This window comes from Danio rerio, chromosome 10 (assembly GCF_052040795.2).
Source record: "Danio rerio strain M-AB ecotype USA chromosome 10, GRCz13ab, whole genome shotgun sequence".
Classification (NCBI taxonomy): Eukaryota; Metazoa; Chordata; class Actinopteri; order Cypriniformes; family Danionidae; genus Danio; species Danio rerio.
The window spans coordinates 31,905,034-31,927,799 of NC_141030.1; the positions used below are offsets into that span (position 1 = coordinate 31,905,034).

General features: G+C 31.3%; 1 long non-coding RNA gene across 8 annotated transcripts in view; it reads right to left on the minus strand.

The window, feature by feature from the left end:
• LOC137496591 (uncharacterized) overlaps positions 1–22,766 on the minus strand; it is a 110,940-nt gene that overhangs the window by 18,616 nt on the left and 69,558 nt on the right. For all 8 annotated transcript variants that reach the window (XR_015501254.1, XR_015501253.1, XR_015501258.1 and 5 more), the window contains 2 exons: positions 19,783–19,885; positions 14,339–14,381 (listed from right to left, as the gene is read on the minus strand). This is a non-coding gene — a long non-coding RNA (uncharacterized LOC137496591). The remainder of the gene's footprint in view (positions 1–14,338; positions 14,382–19,782; positions 19,886–22,766) is intronic.

Sequence of the window (22,766 nt, forward strand, 5' to 3'; positions counted from 1 at the left end):
AAATATTATTCGAATAAATATAATGGTTTAAACATAATATTTTAGTATATTTAGAAGTATATATATTTATTTTTAATATTTCTTACAATATGCATAGCATCAACAAAGTACATTTACAGAAAATATTTGCATGTTGTTCTTCACAAAAATACAACAAAAGCCCCTAATTTCCCCTAAGTGCACAAATACACTGTCACATGATTCTGGTTTATCTCAGACTTTTCAAGAAAAACTCCTAAATGTAGCTATGCAAATCTTCAAACGCACTTCACAAGGTGTGCGTCACACTTTAAACTTTGACTGTTGTACCTTGCAAAAAAAAAGTTCAGCAGAAAAGAAAAAGAAAAATTTAAAAAATCCCCCTTTCTGCACTAACAAAAACCAATTTGATTGAAGTTGCCTCCTCCCCCCAACACAGTTTAAACATGTCTACCTGAAACAGGGCGGTATAGTAGGCCCATGACTCAGATTCCTGGTTGGACGGGGCTGCAATGACTCGCACCGCTTCCCGAAACAACAAGAGGCCTTGGGCAGGTGGCAGATAAAGCTGTCACCTCGCTCACATCTAATGAAATAAGTCATTGATCGATTCGTTTCTGTCTTGCTACTGAGACAATTAGTGGCCTTTGTTCAGCATTTAACACTTGCGACGCCTGTTCTGAGTAGTGCACTATGAAGTAACTTGATTTATTCACCCCCTCGTGACTGTGATGCAACATCTGTCCGTAAAAACTGAGCATAAAGAGCTGATTATTGTCTTGTGTTTGATTACGGTCAGTATTAGTAAGACCACTCTTAGTAAGATTCCAGTTGAAAAGCTTGGTCACTACTCAGTCACCCTCTATAGGGACTCAGCCTTTCGCCTCAATGCCGTCTTTGTCCGGGCAGGTGACTTTTGGTCTCCTGCTTTCCAGAAAACAGCCAGAATTTAACTCCGGCACAAAATAAGTTATTTATGCTCACAATTTCAGCCCTGAAATAGCGAGGTCAGTTAGCAATCTGCTTTGTTAGCCCTGGAATGAGTCGGCCAATCAGATTAGTCGCCTTTTGATTTGATTTCTCCCCTCAGCAATATCTCTTTTTACCGTCCGTCCCAACTAGTCACCATCAGTCACATTTAAAGCAGTGTGATACAAAACAGGGTCGTATGCATATTCTTTGTTCTGATAACGTGAGCATTCATGAATGTTCTTAAGGAACGGCAGGAGATGCTGTCAGATGGAAATGCACGGAGAAAAGACGCATCCTCTATTGATCACTTTCACTTTATATACTGAAGCAATGACTATCAATACATGTGGCAGGACTTCTTCTTCTTGTAAGTTGTATTTGAATGAGCCACACACAAAAGTGACTTTTGAATGAAAACAACTGTCTGGTTTCGCTAATCAATGGTACTGGCTGTCAAGCTTTAAGAGGAAAAAAAGCCATGCACAAAAGTGTTTTTTGAATAAAAACAACTGTCTGGCTTCGCCAATCAACGGTATTGACGTGATGTTATCGGTGGGAGGGGTTCACTGAGGTGAGACCACAAACTCTTTCACTATGATTTAAAACTGAAACATACACAAAGCCAACTCTTAAGGAGATAGTTCACCAAACAATGTCATAAATTACTAAACAGGTCATAATTAAGTCAAAACTGTACATACTATTTAAAAAGAAAAATATTTATTTTCTTTATGGTTTAATGAAACCTTTCCATTACCCAAACGGTTCTTTATAAAAAAAAAAAAACCTTCTGTTCTGTGCATTAAAAAGAAAAAGAAAATAACAGTTGTTTTAAGAACTTAACTGAACTAAACTAAACTAAAAACTAAAAGAAACTAAACTAAGCTAAATTAAACTAAAACAAGCAATTTAACAGATTATCTCAACTGCATTTGCCTAATATCATAAAAGTAACAAATAATGCTTAATCTCTCTGTTTTAAGCATTTCAAACCCATACATCAAAATAAGTTACAACAATTCTCATGCAGAATTTGATAGTACATTTCACAACTATTTATAAACTAATGGCTAACAGCATGTTGAATTAATGTTTTAACTACAATAATGAAACGGTATTTTATCTTTTAATCTTTAGGTTAATAAAAAATTATTTAATCATATTTTGGTAACATTTATGACCCTTTAAAGTCATTAATTAATTATTATTAATCATATTTAATTAGACACAGAAAATCTCTTTTCACTTCTGTCACCATTTATTTTAATTGTAGGGAAAAGAGCAGCTTGGACAATCTTCTAAATCTCTCATTTTTTGTTGCACAGAAGAAAAAAACATTTTTTTTACTGTATGTTTACATGACATGATTCTTAACTAAACATCAAATTTTTTATGGCTTTTTTACCGTTAATATTCATGAAAACTGCATATCAGAACAAAACAAAACAAAACTAAATATTGTCCAAAGGGACAAATTAACATATTATCTATAATTAAACATATCATAAAAGTAGTAATAAAGGCTTAAGCCATCTGATTTAAGCATTTCAAAACATACATCAAAAGTTAAAACAATTTTCAAGCAGAAATTGATAGTACGTTTCACAATTATTTATAAAAAATGGAAACAGCATGTTAAATTATTGTTTTTAACTAGAAAGAAACGAAACTGTAATTTCTTTTCTTCTGTTTTATTTTAAAATAATTTAATAAAACATTTTTGTAACATTTATGACCATTTTAAGTCATTAGGAACAGAAAATCCTTTTCCACTTTAGTCACCATTTACTTTTATTGTAGGTAAAAGAGCAGCTTGGACATTCCCCTAAGCGCCTCATTTTGTGTTGCACAGAAGAAAAAATATCTCCAAAAGTATGTGTACATCGAAAATCTAAAAAGTTGAATGCCTTTATTTACCTTTTTTACATGTGTTCCAGGACAACAGCACATCGGGGACATTAAAACAAACATTTGAAAACAGTATTTTTTTGAAAACCGTAACGTCAGATATATTATGTGTGTATTCTTTAGCCTTGCACAACAACTTAAGACAACAATGGAAGACTTTTAATCACTTTTGATTGTTTGTATTGAAAAGGCTGATACATCTTTGCACAAATCTTTGAGCATATTTTTGCACATCCTTGCCAAGTAAGCACACCATAAATATAACAAAATGTTGATATCAGGTGAACATGTTTTTATTGTTAACACAACCTGAAAGCAAGCTTATATATTGTAAATGTGGGGGTTCAGAATCTACAAGTAAGCCTGCCTTTGGCAAGACATTAGTTCAGAGATCTTGTTCGCGATTAGCCTGCAAATCAGGAAATAATAACAATAAATAGCATTAATATAAGACAGAACAATAAGCCACACTCCATCTGAGACAAAAGAAAAGCCTTAAACAGGAAATCAAAGCTTTTCAGGACTACTAGACTACAGTAATGTCAAATCATGCATAGTCTGAGGATAATTTGCACTGAGTGAACAAGGACACGCTTCCATTCCAGTAATTGCTTGTTTTCATCTTTTGTTCAGACTTTTAAATTCTTTTTTTTCCCTCTCAGATCTTGAAAAAACTCAGAAGCCTATACCTCCTCACAATGGAGGATTTGGTTAAGTTTAGTTTAGTGACTTAAATATATTGATGTCTTTTTTTGGGCCCCTCACAAACCGGCTGCCAAACCATAATGCACAAAATAACTTTTAACTGTTAAGATAACTTTGTTTATCAACCATTGCAATTTATAGATATTTCACTCTAAAACAGGACAGTCATATATTTAAAGAGCACACACTGACCAGACTGAAAACAATTTATGGAGAAACTGTAGCATACAGTGCTCAGCATATATACTGTAAGTACACTCCTCAACAATCTAGCTTTTAAATTCATATTTTAATAGGAAGCTATACAATATTATATTTGTGCATATACATTAGATGAATTAGTCTTAAAGCTACATCTGAAGCTTATTTAACTAAATAACTTACGATAAGAGTCCAAAAACTAGTACAGCCCAATTTATGTTATAGAAAAATGTTAAATACACATTTTAAAAAGAAGAAAAAATCAAGAGAAACGAAAAAAAAAAAAAAGTTAAATTTTTAATTTTTTTAATTTTGTAGATTGTGTTTTGAAATGTTTTGCTTAAATTTAATTGTGTTCTCTTTCCAATTTTAAATGTTTGGTGACTAAAATATTATTTTAATAAATATATCTGTTTAATAATACAGTTTTGTTTAAATGCACCAAAATACATTGCCTAAGATCAAAGAGAAATGGATAAAAATATTAATTTTCATATGGGGGTGTTCTCATATAGTATATGCTGAGCACTGTATAGCATGTATATTTAAGATTCTTGGCAGTCTGTGCAAAGCGCATATCTTTAGTATTAATCTTAAAATGGTAATGTCTGTGTTTCCTCTCTGTCCCACAAATATGATGCATCAAAAAAAAAAAAAAAAAAAAAAGAGCAGCGTGGACATTCTGTTAAATGTCTCATTTTGTGTTGCACAGGAGAAAAAAAGATATCTTAGTGTATGTTTACATGACACCATTATTAACTAAAAATCTGAAACATTTTATGTTTTTTTTGCCGTCAATTTCCACAACAACAGCATGTGGGGGATTAAAAACAGATTTTTGAAAACAGTTTTCCAAAAGTGTCATTTTTTAAAAACTTTACCATATTATGAGCCTTATAAATACCATATGAGAATAAAAATCCTTTAAGATGTTTAAAGACTGAGTATTTAAATGTTATACGTATTTATGAAACCATTTAAGCATAATCTGAGCTTTAAAACGAGACACTTATCAAAAAAGAAAGAAATTTAAACACAGGAACAAAAAAATAAATAAATCAAACGTGAAAGCAGAAAGGGGAAAAGTATTAGAATTAAACTACTACATACACGGACATGCACAACAGATGCACTTTAAAAATATAATAATAGTCATTATTGACTTTCATTGTAGGGAAAAGAGCAGCTTGGACATTCTGCTAAATGTTTCATTTTGTGTTGGACAAAAGAAAAAATATCTCTTATTGTATGATTACATGACACCATTCCTAACTAAGAATCAAAAACTTTTCATTTTTTTTCCTTTAAAATGTTTAGATGTGTATTTAGATGTTATAAAACCACTTAAGCATAACATGAGTTACAGAACGAGACACTTAAGGAAGAAAGAAAAAAGAGGAACAAGAAAATAAACAAATTAAAAGTGAAAACAGAAAGGGGAAAAATATTAGAATTAAATTAGTACATAAACTGACATGCACAACAGATGCACTTTTAAAATATAATAATATTGAAAAGTACAATATTTAAACAATAAATATTTTCATTTTTATGATAAAAAGTACCTATTCTAAACCATGCATACGTTTTGTCATAAATATGTTTTTTGCACGGTCGAAGGTCAACATTAGTCCGTAACACATTCACATTTAAAATAATATTTAGCCATGTGTCGTGTGTGAATTTACTCTCCTAAAACTGCCACTCATTGTATAAGAAATGTTTTTTTTTTTCCAGTTTCACTATAAGGGAAAGAGAACTGAAAGCATGCATCAATCATTTCAATGTAAAATACACTAGAAAACCAGATCACCGCATGTCTATGTATTGCCTTATATTTCAGTGACCTTTTTTCAGAATACCAAAAGATTCTACACATACAATTGAATATATGATAAAAAAAGTTATATAATCTTTACACTCGAACAGTGACTCTCATCCTTTCTGGAGTAATAATCAAAGCAATATCAACACTAGCTCACAGGGCAAATACACAATCCATTTATACAACACAAAAAAGATAAAATAGGTAAAAATAGATAGATAGACTTGATTTGAGCTCGTCAGTTAAACAATTGCTCATCAGATAACATATTTGAAATCATTAACAAGGCTTGATTAAAATTGTTTAAGGTCTACTAAAATAATAAATAAATAAATAAATAAATAAATAAATAAATAAATAAATAAATAAAGCAGATTACAAACATTTAAAAATGATTTTGAATAATACTTCTTTGTCCTTGATTTTCCTCTTAATATACAGTTTTGGCACTGTTTTATTCCAACAGATTAGGGCTGCATGATATTGGACAAAACTGGCATTGCGATACGAATATATTTTTTTACAAAAGATTACCAAAATAACTCTACTTGTAAAACATAATAAACAATTTGAAAGCATAGATGAATACAATAGAAAATAGATTTTAAAAATATTTTTTTGTTTTATGGTTTTCTGACTGTAAACATAAATTCAACATTAATCAAAAATTGTCCTTTATTGTATAAATAATTAAAAACAATTTAATGATTGTTAAATTAGGTTTCTTGGTTTAAATATAGCATTCGAGATGCATTCAAAAACCTTCACCTTATGAAAATAAATAATGTCTTCACGAGTCTATGCATAGCATTCCCAAGGTTTTTACAATCACATTATTCAACAATGAAATGACATTTTAAAACCACCATAACAAATTGGAACAAAGTTCAGTTTTCATTGATTAATTTTTCACACCTATAAAATCAAAGACGAGGCTATAACAGAAGCAAAGCAGTACAATAAACACAGAGGAGGAAGAGTTCATGAGTGGAAGGTAGTAAAAGAGGTAAACATTAACATTTGTGTCATAAAGCACACCAACAGGAAGGCCCGCATGACTTTTTACAAAGTTACAGCTAAATACTAAAAATGTATTGCTCCAGAAAGTTTCACAGCGACGACACAAATATTTTTCTCATTGATTGCATGATATTTGGATAATTGTAGTGTAAATCTAGAAGCTCTCTACGGGATATTTATGAGATGAGTTTAAAAAGTAGTAAAAGTATACTCTCGCTAAATGTATAGCTCGCAATGTTCTGCCAAAAAAATCTATTTCAGAGCAAGGAGGACAGAGAAAAACTATTTAATAAAAAAATACTTGAAATGGCAGTAAATAAAATGAATCTTCTGATGACGAGAGGACAAAAATGAGGGAGGAAGCCAAGATCGTTGATAGGGAATTCTGGGTATGATCCTACAGACCTACTTCATCTGAAAAGAGTGTATATGCAGTTTGTTTTCAATTTAAAAAAGAAAAAAGTGAGGGTGTTTCTGAGAAAAAAAAAGAGATATTCAAGAAATCCACATTGCTTTCGCTGTTTTTATCTTATTATCACAGGTTTACATACGTGCTGACACACACACACACACACACACACACACACACACACACACACACACACACACACACACACACACACACACACACACACACACACACACACACACACACACACACACACACACACCAATGATTTGCTATCATGATAAGCACTTTCCATTTCTTTCAAATATTTTATTTACCAAGCCCTTAACTACACCCCCATACACTTATAAATAAAGCTGTGCCAATATTTAGTATTTAGTTTTTACTATGCTTGAGGAGACATTTTTCCCACAAAGTAGACAAACCTGACCAAGACCCACATACACACTTACACAAGCAAACACTGTGGTAAAAATCCAATTTCTGCACTTTTACCTAAACTTTTCCCCTCACACAACACCACAACAACCCTATCTGCACCTCTGAAACCAGAAACACACACACACACACAAACACACACACACACACACACACACACACACACACACACACACACACACACACATGTGCTCAAATGAATTTAACTTTAATTCTAGCTTCATATCTGCATGCGTACTTGGTAAAACCACAAAAGGACACAGAGAGAGAGAGATAAAGAGCAATAACATGGTAAACGCAACACAGAAATCACATCCAGTTCTTTGAACACATCTTCATTTTCTCTGTACTACGTCTTGAGAAAAACAAGTCCATAAATAACCCAAATCTGCTGATATATTCCCCTCCACTTAATTTTAGGTCAAAAAAACATTATGTGGACAAAAAGAGTGAGGAGATATTTTCTTCTCTCTATTTTTTTTTCATTGGAAACAGATTTGTAAGAAATTCCCTATAGCATCAGCATTTTTTAAAGAAAGTAAGAAGACAACAAGCTGTTTTCAAAGTGGAGGAGCTGATGCAATCTACATGTGCCGTTGCAATTCTGGCCGAGCTGATTGACGCTTCGCATTGTCAGATGGGGCTGTCCCGAAGACAGGTGTCCGCGAGCCAAAAACAGCAGCCCTCAACCCCACCTATAGCATCCTATTACTCTGCTGCAACACTACTGGCCAATGCACACAGCACAGGTGCTTGAGGAGGCTGGGGGGTTTTACACAATGCGGCATGTGTTTGCAGTTTAACATTGAGCAGATGGTAATAATGTGCATCTTAACAGCTCAATTTATATAAGTCTACTTCCAGTAGATAGTTTCCACACACACAAAAAAAAACATTGCAAAATATCCCAGTGTAATATGAAACTGTGTAGGTAAAGCGAGTGTGCAAGTGCATGCTCTTAAAATGAATCTAATGGAAATGCATGACAAAGTATATAACCAAAAGGCCTCTGCAAATATTTTTAGGCCCTGAGGTGATTTTAGTGGTTATGTGACGGCATTTCCCTTCAAGTTCACACGTGTAGAAGATGTGGCTCATCACATGAACTATGAACATTATTCATTTACATTTAAGAAACATTTGAGACCATATACATTCATTTAATTGAGAATAGCATTGATTGCAACTGTATGTGTAACGTTTATGTAGTTATTTCTGTCATATCAGTAAAAAATGTGTTTGGTATATATTCAGGGGCAGATTTAGTGATTTGGGAGGCCTAAACAACTCCGGCCATGGGGCCCAAAGTCCTAAAAATGTACCCTTTCTGCTTTTATTTATTTATTTATTTATTTATTTATTTATTTTGCTGTTTTTTATATCCCTCATTCTTCTTTTTTTGCATTTTATTTTAATGTATGCATATATATATATATATATATATATATATATATATATATATATATATATATATATATATATATATATATATATATATACATTATAAATTTGACTGCTGGATTGCTCTATGATTAGGGGCTATAATAAAAATATTTAATATGTTTTATTGCATATTAAATAATATTTAATTATGTAACAATATTATTTGTTTGACTCTCATACAAAATGTTATGTACTGTCATCATGGCAAAGATACAATAAATTAGTTATCAGACATGAGTTATTAAAACTATTATGTTTAGAAATGTGTTGAAAAAAAATCTTCTTTTTATTAAACAGAAATCAGGGACAACAAATAAACTAGGGCTAATAATTCAGGGGGGCTAATAATTCTGACTTCAACTGTATGTTTGCTATGTTGGGGGTCAATACGTTTAAATTAAACACATCTGTGCATTAAAGAATACAAAGAAAATGTAAAAACAAATATATTAAACGAATATATGATATAATTCAAATATAATAATTAAAAATATATAAAAATATATAACAATAATCATTAAATGTGCACATAAGAATTTAAATTAATTGAATACAAAAAATTATTTACATTTACATTTTTATTTTTTAATCATATTTTAGATCGAATAATGCATAAAAGACTTCCTTTAAATATGTAAAATTCCTACTAACCCCAAACTGCGATAGTAATGTATACTCAGCTCAACTGCACTTCCCAATTGAAATATTTCACAAACAAAGTATATAAGGTTATACATTTACGTTAAATGAAACAGGATATTTATTCTGCATTTATAAGTGATCATATCATACTATTTTCTTGCTAATAAGTAAAAATAAGTACTTTAATTGTGTCATATATTGTAAATATAGTCATAGACATATATACAGTGCTCAGCATAATTGAGTACACCCCATTTTTAAAATGAATATTTTTATCCATTTCTCAGTTTATATAGGCAATGTATTTTAGTGCATTTAAACAAGCAGTGATTTATCAAGCAGATATATTAAAATAATATAATATTTTAGTCACCAAACATATTAATATATTAAAAAGAGAATATAGTTAAATTCAAGCAAAATATTGTAAAAAAAAAAAAAATTACAACATACAAAATTTAAACTAAATCTTTAATTTTTTTTTGTTTATATTGATTCTTCCTCTTTAAAAAAAATTGTATTTCATATTTTTCTGTAACATATTCATTTGGTTGTACAAGTTTTTGGACCGTTATCATAAGTTATTTTGCTAAAAAAGCTATAGATTTGACTTCAGTACTGACTAATCTAATGTATATGCACAAATATTAAATCGTATAGCTTCCTTTTAAAAATATGAATTTAAAAGGTTGATTTGTGAGGGGTGTACTTATGTATGCTGAGCACTATATATTGTGCCTAATTTAATTACTATATCTTGTTCAGGGTTGCTTTATTATATGCTTTTATTATATTAGAGATCAAATATGAATTTAAGCCCATAACCTCTGTACACTAAATAAAATAAAGAGATTTTAAGAATAGCTGGGAAGCACGAATATTTTAAATCAAGCTAAATTATTTTGGGATTAAAATCCCTAAATAGATTAATTTAACAACTCATCAAATGATTCTCGTATGTACTGTTTTAAATATAGGCAGCATTAGAAACATTGTTCAGAAATAAGACATGTCTGTCAAACTTTCTGAAACATATTTATAGCTTATGTGATAAAGCAGTTTTTCTTATAGCATGACATCTTTCTGAACTTGAGAGAAACTGACTTCATGCATCTATAAAAAAAAGACCTTGAGATCAGTTATTTAAATCAGTAGTGCTTTTGTTGTCCAATGCAATGACATTCACTTTTAAGTGTGGTTCAGTGTCCGAGTACAACATGTGCTATAAACAGGAAGTGTCTCGGACTTCTCATAAGATGCATTCGTTTGTGTTTGTCTGCATCTCTCTCTCTCTCTCTCTCTCTCTCTCTCTCTCTCCTTCTTTCTCACACACACCCACTCACAATATTCCAAGCAGTCCTTTTAACCATTATGGGATCTTTATATGAAGTGGTGGTTCATATGAAACACTCTGGGTGGGCGTCATATCTTCAGATTAGAAGGACCACAGGCCACAGGCCAATGACAGAGGCGACGTCAGATTCATTACATGACTGAGCCAAATCACCATCCTGTACTAAACATCCATAAACCATGGCCAACCTGAAACTACACTATCAGATTCGAGATGCAACTGATCATCCCTTTAAGAGAAACAATAAATACAAAAAATATATATCAAGGCAAGACAATGCAGGCAAAACCTATTTGTTTTATGCACTGGTCAGTTTGAGAATTAGGCTTTTTTTTGCTTGCATGACATGTTTCTTTTCTGATTGTGGGAAAGAAAACATTGTTTCTATTACATTTGATCTATTTGCATCAATAGATTTTAATTTGACATTTCTTTAAAGGAAATCTTAATTTCAGAAGCACTAATATACAGTAAGCTTTTTAGATTTATACCTATTTATATTCTAAATAGTGGTTCATAAATTATTTAACTGGGTGACGCAATGGCGCAGTAGGTAGTGTTGTCATGTCACAGCAAGAAGGTCGCATTTCTGTGTCAGTTGGCATTTCTGTGAGGAGTTTGCATGTTCTCCCCGTGTTCGCGTGGGTTTCCAAAGAGTGCTCTCCGGTTTCCCCGACAATCCAAAGACATGCGATGCATATGAATTGGGTAAGCTAAAATTGTCAGTATAGTGTATGTGTGTGAATGAGAGTGTATGCGTGTTTCCCAGAGATGGGTTGCAGCTGGAAGGGAATCCGCTGCATAAAACATATGCTGGATAAGTTGGCGGTTCATTTCGCTGTGGCGACCCTGGATGAATAAAGGGACTAAGCAAAAAGAAAATGACTGAATATTATTTGGCTTACATAATGTAGATCTTATATTATTTTTATTAATAAAAACTGTGAACATTTTACTTAAAGGGATAAAACGGAGATAAAACTTAAAACTGAAAATGCTGTCATTAATTACTCACACTTCATTTGTCCAAACCTGTTTGGTTTCTTGTTTTCTTTGTCTTTTCATTTTCTTAATAAGCTTTTTTATTCTGTTGAACACTAAAGAAGATATTTTGAAGAAAGCTGGAAACCTGTAACTATTAGTTTTTCCTATGGAATTTATTGGTTGCAGGTTTTTAGATTTCTTCAAAATATCTTCTTTAGTGTTGAAGAGAAAAAAGAAGCTTGTAAATGTATAGAACCACTTGGGAGTAAGTAAATAGTAAGTAAATGTTTATTTTGGGTGAACTGTCCTTAATATAAGAAGATTTCAGAAATGCCCTCTCTAAAATCCTTTTTCACTATTTCCAGAAATCTAATATTGACCCAGGTTCTATACAATCCTCAGAAAGCCTAATGTTAGCAAATTTGCTCATATTTAGGTAAATGATGCAGATAGATCCTATAAAGATAAAACCTACTGATTTGCAGGACAGTTGCAAAGCATGATACATGTGACCCTGAACCTCAAAACAAGGTCATTAAGGTAAAAAAAAAAAAAAAAAACATAAATCATGAAAGCTGAATAAACAATTAAATGTCCACTGATTTAAGGTTTGTTAGGATAGGACAGTGAAACAAAACTATTTGAATATGCAGAATCTGAGGTTGTAAACTGAAATAAATATTGAGAAAAATCACCCTTAAAATGGTCCAAATTAAGTTCTTGGCAATGCAAATTAAATTACTAATCAAAACTTAAGTTTTGAATATGAATTTACAATAGGAAATATGGCTGCATGATATTGGAAAAATTTAACATTGCAATATTTTTATATTGCGATATTAATGAAGTTCCCCAGATGACTTAATATCTCTTTTTGGAAAGAATTTATAATGTTAAATCAAATGGAATGATTCTGCAGTGTAAATGCATCTTTATAAAATCTAATAAACAATCTTAAAATTATTTAGGGTCTAGCAACATGTTAACGTTGTGGTCTGTGCTGTTTGCAGTGCATTTTTGTATCTGCATGTGTTGTGAGTATTTTAATGCATAATATTTATAAATACAATCAAGAAAAACATACAATTTAAATAAATTGTCATTACCCAAGTCTAACAGTATTCGAGTAAAGTAACTGAAAGATCAAAATAAAAATAATTCAATAAAAGTAACTGTAATTAAGGTCACAAATGGTACAATTTCTTATACCGGAATGCTTTTAAAATCATTATACAATCACAGGCATCAAAAACACATGCAAATGATCAGTTATAATATAAAGTCAACATTGCATATATTCTGCGATGTGACTATTGTGAATGATAACATTGCGATATCGATGCTGAAATGATACTTTACGATAGGAAATGTAGAAAAATTTTTTTGTGGAACATGATTTTTATCCTGATGATCCTAAGGATTTCTGTCTTTTAAAAATCCATATTTTTGACCCATGCAATGTATTCTTGGCAACTATCAAAAATAGACTTAATAGCAACATGAGAGTGTTTGTGGTTCAGGGTCTTAAATAATAAAATAATTCACTTGAAAACTACATATTTTTGTTTATATCAGCCTAGTTTAATACTCAATGCCTATTAGTGAAAAAAAAAAAGAGTATGATAGTCATGACCTTATGTTTCATATAGTAAATTAAATAGTTTAATTATACAAGATTCATTCTAAAGGATAGAAAAAAAAACAAAGCAGCATTGTTTAATTTTTTTCCTGCTTAAAAAAAACACCTTTTTGTCTTTGATCTGCAAGTAAACTTGTGATAAGTGTATGGTGATAAATATTAATTACAATTTTTATGCTATACACCTGTAGTATCTTGCCTTAAGTCAAACTTAACCAGAGGTTAATGCCAGAAAGCATAAATGCATATAAAACACAAAGCTACTAAAGGTACATTCGTTTTACCCATACCAGAATGCTCATCTAATTGTAAAACACAAGCTCAAGCTTGGTCTTTGTTTGCTTAAGCAATCACACAGTCGGTATAACAACAACAAGCAAAAAGTGGGCGTCCAGCATCAACAACATCTCCCCGTCTTTCTAGGCCACTTAGCTCCAAAAACAAGATGATGGGAATTTCAGACAAAGCCCGGGACCCCATGAGCTCATTCAGGCCTGTAATTTACCACTGCCACCACCGCCATACCAATTTCCACAGTCAAACCTGTCAATTTGATGCTTTATGGGAACTGTAGGCAGACACCTAACAGACCATCTACAGGGTTTCCCCGCAGCAAACACAACAAAGGAGCCCAAACGGCACATTAGTAAGTGACTTTCTCTCATTTTAACTCTTTCATTTTCCACTATACATCTAAGTAGTCCGCCCACCCTCTCTGACAAACTGAAAACCACACATATGTGCACACACACACTGTCTTTTGGCCTTTCCATTTGCTCACGGGCCCCTAGATATAAGTCAATGTCTTGAATTACTCACCCAATAAGGGCCACCATCTGCTCCAAGGTACGACAAAGACTTTCTGTTTGAGAGATAGAGAAAGACAGAGTCACTCCATTGGTTATCCATTGGCGATACACTCATAACCACATCAGATGGCCCCCTATGGACCCTCGAGGAGAGCAAACGAGCAGACGGTGGTCAGCAGAAAGAGGCTTTTTTTTTGTTTTGTTTTTTGTGTCGAGATGCTTCATGACTCATCAAACATGAGAAAGGCCTTATGGTGATGGCAGGAGGGAAACAAAAACATGTCTGAAAACTTGATTAGAAGCAAAGCAGGATCTATGATGGCTGGTGTCCAGTCTGGATCCTGCTGACTCACGGGTTGAGTTATGATAAAAGGCAGGATGGGTGGTGGTGTGTGGGTTTTGGAGGGGGGTCGGGTGTGCAACTCAATCAGTCGGGACTTACTCATTATGTTTTTCTGCTTCACTGTTTGTCACGGCTGTCAGAGTTGAGTCGTGCAAACACACTTTGTAACGTGTCTGGGGTCTGTGTGAGCACATCTGCACACTCTTTCAATTAGTTGCTCATTTTTTCTTCCTTTTTCGCTTGTGTCATTATTTGCTCAGTTAATTTTAGTTTATGGTACATGTAAACAAGCATACAGTGCTCAGCAAAAATGAGTACAACTCCTTTTTTATCCGTTTCTCGGTAAATGCAGCCAATGATTTTTAGTGCATTTAAACAAAACAGTTTTATTAAAGAGTTGTTATTTAAAAAAATATGAATAACAATGGAAATTACATAAATATATTGTAAAATCTGAACATACTATGGTAACTAAGTTTAAACTATAAGTAAATATTCCCCATTTGTTATTTATCACTTTACTTTTTAATGTTATTTATTCATTCATCCTTTTCGGCTTAGTCCCTTTATTTATCTGGGGTCGCCGCAGTGGAATGAACCACCAACTTATCTAGCATATGTTTTACACAGCGGATGCCCTTCCAAATGCAATCCAGTACTAGGAAACATCCATACATACTTATTCACACACACATACACATACTTATTTATTCACACACACATACACTACAGGCAATTTAATGTTATTTATATATTATTAATTTCCTGCTTTGGGCGAAGCAGTGGTGCAGTAGGTAGTGCTGTCGCCTCACAGCAAGAAGGTCGTGATGTGTGTATGTGGATGTTTCCCAGAGATGGGTTGCGGCTGGAAGGGCATCCGCTGCCTAAAAACTTGCTGGATAAGTTGGTTGTTCATTCCGCTGTGCCGACCCCGTATTAATAAAGGGACTAAGCCGACAAGAAAATGAATAAATGAATGAATTTCCTGCTTTATTGTTGAGGTTACTGTGTTTATACAATTTGTTTTTCTTTGTACTGTTTTTGGAATGTACATTATTTAAAATAATAAAATGATTAAATAATAATATATTGTAAAAGATAGTAAATATTGGTGTATGGCGAACGGTTATGCTCCTATGTACTTTCAATACGCGTTCATTTATATCCAATCATGCATAGGAAAATGCCCACAACATGCTCATACTTAAAACAGCAGCAAAGCGCCTGATCTCAGTATAAGAGCTTCTCAGAACAGATTAGGGATAATCCCTAAGAAATAAGAGAACATTTGAGACGAGTGTGTCACGTTATATACAAAACCATATTGTGTGTCTGAATACACCTGATCCACAGGTGAGGCCTTTCAGACATTGTAGATGGATGACTAACACTGACACATTCACGCATTTTCACACACACTTACGTCCATGCACACACTTTGTCTGTCTTTCACCTCAGTTTCATCAAGTTCACACTCCCGGTGTGTCTCTTCAGCTTGTGGAGTTTTCATCAGCACACACACATACACACTCACGTTTCTATTTTGCTCAAACACACACTCAACCTTTTCAGAACAGTTCAAGACTATTGGCACTGGATTGTTCTTGTTGGAAATGTGATCGCATATAAATATAATGCAAATTTTGTTTAGATTATTCATTTTAATTTCAAAAATCTACACAGTTCATACACAGTTAATGTCAGAATTATTAGCCCCCCCTTTAATTTTTTTTCTTTTTTAGGTATTTCCCAAATTATGTTTAACAGAGCAAGGAAATTGTCACAGTATGTCTGATAATATTTATTCTTCTGGAGAAAGTCTTATTTGTTTTATTTCGACTAGAATAAAAGCAGCTTTTAATTAAAAAAAAAAAACATTTTAAGGTCAATATTATTAGACCCTTCAAGCTTTAATTTTTGATAGTGTACAGACCAAACCATCATTAACTTGCCTAATTACCCTGACTTAATTAACACAATTAACATAGTTAAGCCTTTAAATGTCACTTTAAGCTGTATAGAAGTATCTTGAAAAATATCTAACCAAATATTATTTACTGCCATCATGGCAAAGATAAAATAAATCAGTTATAAGAAATGAGTTATTAAAACTATTATGTTCAGAAATGTGTAGAAAAAAACATTCTCCGTTTAACAGAAATTGGGGAAAAAACAAAGAGGAAAGCTAATAATTCAGGTGGTCTAATAACTCTGACTTTAACTGTACTAGCAATTTTGGAATTTGTGACTTTTCATAAATATCTCCTCATAAGACAATGATCTTCTAGGTTAAAATGTATGCAAACTAGTGTACATTTAATAAAATAATAAATATTATTTAATACTTTGTACATTTTAATTTTTTTTGAAACACAAGAATATATGATGAATTTAAATGATGGCAATTAAATTATTGTAATAATGTAAATTTATTATTGATAAATTTTTGTTAAAATAATCTTAATGAAATCAATCAACTATACAGTATATTGTGATACAGTATTGTGACAACCATTAATTACATATTCTTTACCTTACTTATTCATCAGAGAATTTTTTTTATTAATTTAAATAGGCTCACTGGGGTGCGTTGTAGGGCCACACGAATCTGCTCATTTTTGCAGATTTTTAGCCCATTATTGTATTCAGTCTATTTATCTACTTGATAAAATGTAAATGTGTGTAAATTTATATTAATCTAGTTTTTAAATTATTTCATTAACATTATTTGTAATAATAATATTATTATTAAAATGTTCATATGATTCATTTACAATAATTTTGTGTTTTAGTAGATATATTATATGAGAGACTTGCTTTGTTTACCAATTAACTAGATCTAATTGGATTTGCATGGTAAACATTCAATAAAAGTAAAAAAAGGTATTGTTTTTTATTTTATATGTTAATTTTTTAGTTCCACTTAAATCTGCAGATTATCTACATAATTCTCCACAGAAAGAGCAAAAAGTGTCTGTAGATTCTGTTTGGCCCTAGTTAATCAGTAACCTTTGATGAACTATTGGCATAACTGTCTTTTATAAATGTTTATTGTGTGGTTTGTATTGTTTTGGCTGTCTTTTGTATTAACCTAGTTTCTGGAATAAAGAAAATAATAATCTAAATTCAAAACAAAAGCAAGATTATTTTTCTGACACTGATGCATTTTAAATGAGCTTAAGAGTGATTAACGAATCACATATTTTGCAGTGCATATTCATTATTGAGAAAATTAAATTAATTGAATACTAACATGGCTTTATAAAGCATGATAATTGTACATATAGTTACTATTTATTTACAAACAAAAAGCTAAACATTAAGGCAGAGTTGCAACATCACAATAGGTTTTCTAAATAACAGATTAATGCTTTATTATTTTGTCCTTAGTTCTTTGATAATTTTGAATATTTTGTAAAGTCAAATCTATAGTATAATTAAATAATGGAATAGTTCCTTTAGGCATTTAAGTCCAGCTAAAATGTTAACAAAAACACATTTAATGAGATTCGTTTCATTTAAATAGGAGTTTGACATGTTTATTTGTCACGCATGGATTGATTTCAAACACCGCTACGACGGCAGTATTTATTTATTTAACTTTTTTCTCTTTCATTTTCACTTTGAGAGTTTTGGCAGCTGTAATAATGGTCATGTTAATAACCTGTGAGTAAAATTTACGCTGAAATTACTAGACCAAAAAGTCTGTTGATCCGTTTCAGGCCCACTTCAGCATGACTATTGTGAAGAGGCAAAATTAATACTTTGTTCTCTTTCATTTAGCATTTTGTACAGTCTAAGTTATTTAAATGCATATATAAATAAACTGAAATACAACTTTAATGAAATGGTGCACAAGTGAATTAATGTACAACAAGGAGTAGCCTATGTGAAATATGTTAAAACTGAGTCTGACTTTTCTAAACCTACCCTACATCACACTGCAAAGACGCAGAGAAACTACTGGAAGTATGCATTACAGCATATTTGGACAATTTCCACCATAATTTAATACATCTGAGTATGGAATGAATGTCAGGGCGTCCCAATCGAGAGGCGACAGCTGCAACTTTTACAAAATGGAGGCAGATAAAGCACAAAATGGCCGCCCCTGAGTTGACTTTAAAGTAACGGTTGATCTGAATGCTTTGATTCCATAAATATGAAGTTATGGAAACATTATACTTTTGTAATACACATAAAAACGAATACATTTTATTATAGTTATATATGTAAGGATCATTTTCATATGTATGCATCCACATAAATCTCATATGGGACAAATTAATGCTCATATAACCAATAAAGTATGTACCTTCTTTAAAATAACATACCACCTTAGCTATTTTTTGCTTTTGCTTGCATGTAAATTACTAAGAATTGCACTGCACATATTCTTTAACGTCTGCATGTCAACTTGTTATGGCTGTCAATATAAATCAGATATACAGTTAAAGACAAAATGATTAGTCCTTGTGTTCAATTTTAATTCTTTTATATTAAGAGTTGATTCTGTTTAACAGAGAGAGTATTTTTTCAACAGGTTTCTAAACAGAATACTTTTAATAACGACTTTCTAATAACTGATTTCTTTTATCTTTGCCTAATATTCTACTGGATATTTTTTACGACACTAGTATTCAGCTGAAAGTGCAATTTAAACACTTAACTAGGTCAAATAGGATAATTAGGCAAGTATGTTTAACAAGGGTTTGTTCTTTAGATAACTGACGCAAATATATTGCTTAAGGGGGTAAAATTATTGATAAAAAATATTGATTAAAATTTAAAAATTGCTTTTATTTTAGCAGAAATTAAACAAATAATACTTTTCCCAAAATACAAAATATTATAGAAAACACTGTAAAAATTTCCTTGCTCTGTTTAACGCAATTTGGAAAACATTTAAAACAGAACAAAATTAATAGAAGGGCTAATAATTTTGACTTCAGTTGTATATAATATATCTAGTACAAATTATATAAAGTACATGAAGACACATTTAATTACTAAACTATATGTAAAAACACATTTGAATAAACGTGAATGATTTTATTTCTAATTTGTATGTATTTTCCTGGGCATATTTTTTAAACTCAAGTTTTACTCACTTCAGTGTGTGTCTTTCCCAGTTTTTGTTGTAGCAGTGAAAATAATCTCCAGAAAGTGTTTCAGAGAAATGTCCAGAAGCAATCCGTGAGTCAGATATGAGATCTGAAATATACAAAAAAGAGCATAGAAGTTTAGGAAAGAATGAGGGAAAACACTTCAAATAATTGTTTTTTAAATAAATACATATTTTAAATGTATTTTAAATGTTGAGACCAATTCTTTGTCATTTATTTTTAACGAAAGCACAACAAACAATTTGAGAATTAATCATTAAATTATGGAAAATGCATAAGGAATAGATCAAGAATCCTTCGCTCAGATTCTATAAATGATTAGTTGTTTTTATTTAAACGGAAGCTCTGAATAAAACTATGCATCACTGTAAAAAAGTGACATATTATTGCTATTACTAATAACCGTAGAAAAAAAGGTCTTCTGTTCGTCAAACACTAACAGAGACACGGGAAAGAATTCCTGAGTAGTATCTCAGATTTCAATTCTGTTCTAATGACAAAAAAATCTCAAGAACAAAAGAGTTGACAAAAAATATAAAAGAAAAGATATGTCAGAAAAAATTGTTAGAGAGAAATTAACACATCTGAGAGATGAAAATTAAGAGTTAGACACAGAGAATTACCTCACATAACAAAACAAATTACTGAAGTTTTCTGAAGACTAATAAAGGAAAGCAGAACACTAAACTATTTCTATTTCAACATTTTAAAGCATCACAATTTTATTGAGTTTATGTTTTAAATATGCAATCTTATTTAAAAATATAATCTGACTCAAAATCTGCATATGAAAAAGGATGAAAAGCACATTTCAAACTGAGCTTTTAGCCATTTCATTTTTTGTAACAAAGACTAATAATTTTGAGCTTTGTAAAATAATTTTACTAAATTGTCTGGAGAGTTTTAGGAGATGACTTGAGCTGGCCGTCACGGACAAATCTTTTAAAAAAACACACACCCTTTGTGGTCTTTGCAAAGCAAAATTAATTTGTAGCTTTCCAAGGCTTTGCAGAGCTCTAAAATAATTTAACACCTAGTAAAAGAAAATTCATACCAACAGAAATGAACTTATAAAACAGAGACAGTAACGAAATTTTCATTCAGTTAAACTCAATCCTAAGAATAAAGCATGAATGAAATCAAACACATTTTAGGGAATCAGTAATACAGTAAACACTTGTCAGATTAGATTTTCTTAAGACAACAAATATGCTTTTATTCTAAAACCATTTAAATAAGTGAGATATATATGAAAGTACATTTAAAATAGCTTGATAAAAATTTGCTTTCATCCTGTTTTGTTTTTTAAAATGCTAATAAATATATCTAAATGGTTTTTAACAATTAATAACCACACAAAAGTGCCTGAATATTCTTACAAAAAGGCTAAATTGATTAACTGATCTGTGCAGTAATTTAGACATCCTCGGTTTTAGTGAATTACTCTAAACACTTTATTTAAAACAGTTCTTGCTGTAGCAAAATCATTTTTTATATTACACACTTTTAAGAATCTTGTTCAGCAATTTTTAATTATTTACCACGAATTGGGAGGACTCTGTTAACACATACAGGACAAAACATTGCCACATTTTCTCAGAATTACTTGCACAATCAGTTCGTTTCAAAAACACAATTTCTGTGCGCTACAGAAAACCCAAAAGTGTGTGAGATTTAACTGATTTTAATGAAACAATTAAATCAAATCAAATCATCTTAAGAATAGGGCATGGAAGAGAAGATTTAGGAGGATTTGAGGCATAAAACTGATAAGGCAGAAGGAGAACTGATTACCAAAATAAAGATTAACATTTTATATTTTCTACTGGCATGTTTTTAGAACGAAAAAAATTGTAATAGTGCATGGTAGTTTCTTTGTGTGCTTTCAAAGCATGATATCTCATTGCTAATTTAAAAGGGGCTATTAGAAGATAAGCAAAGAGCAAGGGAGAGAAGAGGTCTGTGCTCACTTATTTGTAAGTACTTAAAGTACACTAATTACATTAACTAACTGCTCTGTGTCACTTCTCAGAAAAACAACAAGACAACTAAATAATTCTATTCTAAGAGTTACAGATTCTCATAAACACAATTTAGTTGCAGGATTTTGCTCCAAAACATTAGATACAGCAAACACATTTGAATCTCATGTTCCACACTATATAATTTTACAAAACAAACATCCAAATGTTTAACCCTTACCAGAAAGATCCAATGAACCTTTGAATGACACATTTTAAACTTCCATTGACTTGGAATGAGGGACAAGACCAGACGCTTAGGTGCTTTCAGTGAGTCACAGAAAGATTGAAATATCTGAAGCTTTTTTTCCTCACAAAAGGCTATTTTACTCAAATGACATGGATGTTCCTGATGATACATTTTCTGGGAAGAGGAGTGGTGTATATATGTTAAACAAAAATATGTGATATAAATGAATAATTGCAGCAATTTTAAGCACTTTTTGGTGTGTGTTTGCATGAATACATGCATTATTTTTGAGCAGATACAAATACTTTTAAAAGTAACTGTTAAATATGCTGATTTAATTTTCAATGGTTTAGTTTTAATTGTCTAATTCATAGGATCAAATTAACTGCAAGTTAAATAACTAATTTAGATGGACAAGCAAAGAAGGTTAACATGTTTAAACAGCATAATTTATTCTTAATGTAAAATTATATTTTAAATATACACATACATTTACCATCACAAAAATCCTCTTCAATTTAGTTATACAAAAGAAAGCTGCTAAAAACAATATTTAGGCTATTAAAAAGACGTTTTAATGCCTGAACAAAATCTCAACATTTATTCCAAACAATATTTAACTATTCATGCAAATTTCTAACCCTGCAAAAAGACTTTAGACTCATTCTGTGCACATTAAAACACACAATTACATCAGGATAATTTCATACATGTTTTTTAAACAAATATTTTTTTCCAAATACATATAAAATGCTCTA